This window comes from Adiantum capillus-veneris, chromosome 27 (assembly GCF_014529385.1).
Source record: "Adiantum capillus-veneris isolate H3 chromosome 27, ASM1452938v2, whole genome shotgun sequence".
Taxonomy (NCBI): Eukaryota; Viridiplantae; Streptophyta; class Polypodiopsida; order Polypodiales; family Pteridaceae; genus Adiantum; species Adiantum capillus-veneris.
This window is the reverse complement of record NC_140957.1, coordinates 126,225,228-126,227,931: the sequence shown is the minus strand read 5'-3', so window position 1 is coordinate 126,227,931 and position 2,704 is coordinate 126,225,228. Positions and strand designations below refer to the sequence as shown.

General features: G+C 46.3%; 1 pseudogene; it reads right to left on the bottom strand.

Annotated features, from left to right (window-relative positions):
* Nucleotides 1-312: 312 nt before the first annotated feature.
* Nucleotides 313-891, bottom strand: LOC147422724 (large ribosomal subunit protein uL15x pseudogene; annotated as a pseudogene).
* Between the last annotated feature and the right edge of the window lie 1,813 nt (nt 892-2,704).

Below are 2,704 nucleotides of genomic sequence, written 5' to 3'. Positions count from 1 at the left end.
GGTAACTCAAATGCCACATGTCCGTCATAATGCATAGGTAGCTCTTGAACTTGAAAGATATCCTTTGCTTGCTTGAGTGCCATGTGACATAGGCTACTTTGTGAAGGCATTGCATACAGTATACCAACTACTTTGGAGGGACCATGGGACTATTACTATCGTGTCCTTCATTCCAATGCCTTTAGAGAGAGAGAGAGAGAGAGAATGAGGTTCGTCTTCCATAGTTGCGAGATCACAATCGAGGAATCTTTTCTAAAAAACCAACCTTTTTGGTCACGCGTCAAAATGACTTTGATGCACCGATGCCCTTGTTCAGCATTCGCTACCTCCACCTTCTTCTAGAATTCCACAAAAGTGGGCCTGACTCTGCCACTGGCAGCGAGCTCTGCATGGAAGGGGTGTGCATGCTCTCAACCAATCTAGCCAATTACGTTATCTCTCACTCCTCTCAGACTCAGTCCCGCCTATATAAGTCACTCACAGTGCTCGAAAAAAACCTAGGTGTAGTGTAACAAAAACCTAGGTTTAGTGTAACCCCACCTACAAATTCTGAGATTTACCTCTAATTTTTATAGTTGGTGACCCGAACGGTGTGACATCCAGCAAGGGCCCCTTTCGTTCCGGAGCAGATTTCGCAGAGTCGGGCAGAAGCAAGAAGAGATGATCCACATTCACAATGGGACAGTGAAACTTGTTCATTGTCTTGTGAAAGTAGCGCATACCTACCTTCCCAAAGTACCTAGGGTGATATTTGTCGAATAGAATGCGATGGTGGTGCATACCTCCTGCATTACCACGACCTCCGGGATGCTTTTTGTGCTTGCCAATTCTTCCATGGCATGCACTGATGTGACCTCTCTTCTTCGTGTTCTTCTTCCACCTGGTTGTCATGGCGGCCTTCCTAGTCTCGAACTGCCACTTGGCTGAGTTCTTTGCTGTTGTTGTGGGCCAGTGTACTGAGGACGAGCCTGTTGAGCACCTGGATATTGCGTCTGCGGTAGCTGGGTGCCATGATATTGAGACTGAGCATGCTGGCCAGCACTCGGATACTGTGATTGAACACCTGAAAATTGTGGTTGCAATAGCGGGACCCCAAGATAATGTGGTTGTGCTTGCTCGGGAAGTGTAAATCCTGGATGTCGCTATTGCACACCTGGATATTGCAACAAAACTGGCATATAGTATGGGGCACTCTGCATGGGATGGATTCCTCCATAGATAACGAGTGAGTATTGACCAACTTTCTCTCCAGCAGAGGCAGTCTCTCTCTCTCTCTCTCTCTCTCTCTCTCTCTCTCTCTCTCTCTCTCTCTCTCTCTCTCTCTCTCTCTCTCTCTCTCTCTCTCTCTCTCTCTCTCTCTCTCTCTCTCTCTCTCTCTCTCTCTCTCTCTCTCTCTCTCTCTCTCTCTCTCTCTTGGGTATACAACTCTGAAACTTCTAGGTAGGCTTTGCAATACACAAAGCAGACCTAAAAAAACCACCACAAAAAATTTCCAGCCAAAAAGTAACTCGTTTACATAAGTATTTCAGGCCATCAAAGCCACAAGTCCTGAGACTGATATACAATGTAATAGCCACAACCCGTGCCTTGGCCAACACGTGCCTTGGCCCTCTTTCTCCTACCGACTCTGTAGCTATCACCCTCAAATGCCGAAACCAAAACAGCCAGTGTCACTGAAATTTCTTCTGATGAGCTCATACTCTTTCACCTTCAAGCCACTCGCAAGGAGCTGCATGGCCTTAGCTCCCCGAACAGTTACATTATAGGCAATCTTTTCATTCCTCCTGATTCCAAAAGACCTCACGAGCCTTGGAAAAGACTGTAGTTTTCCCACTTAGTTGCTCAAGAACCTTAGCAGCCCTTGTGAGACAATCACCACTCTCACCGATTGATATGTTCAGCACAAGCTTCTGCACTTTGATCTCCCGCATGGGGTTGGCAGCCTTCTTCTCTGCTGAGACGGCCACAGTTGCGACGAGAAGAAGCCCCCACTGATCTTGCTGATACGCTGCTGCGAAAAATCTCTCTCTCTCTCTCTCTCTCTCTCTCTCTCTCTCTCTCTCTCTCTCTCTCTCTCTCTCTCTCTCTCTCTCTCTCTCTCTCTCTCTCTCTCTCTCTCTCTCTCTCTCTCTCTCTCTCTCTCTCTCTCTCTAAGATCTCTCTCTCTCAAAACTCAAATCTTTCAAGGAGCGCGCGCCGGCGCGCGCTCCTTGAAAGAGTTGAGTTTTGAGAGAGAGAGATCTCAGAGAGGAGTGAGTAGTCACCTTATAATCCAAAAATGCCGGTTAAAAGCAAGGGGAAAAGGAGAAAAGTGTTCAATATGTTCTCAGGTTCTCAGGTTCCATCAATGAGCCGCTATTACCCAATAGATCAGTCACTCATCCAATGACATTTTCAGGCTAGAGACCTGCCCTGTGCTTTGTCCTCACCTACACTCTCACTTTGCTCACTCTATCGTGGCATCAATATCTCGACCTTCATAGTTGGAGAATTTTGCTACTTCACATTGTGCAGAGTCTTTGAGAGGTCTCAACGCCTCCAAAAATATCCGGTAAGGTTAACTTGGAACACGTTCGACCTTCCATATGCTTCATGATCTTCAAATTCTTCACAGCTTTACAAATTTTTTACTTTTCATCTTACAAATGTCGATGACTTTGCAACATTTTTCTTTGTTCTAAGATTAGAGAGTCCTACTTGCTGG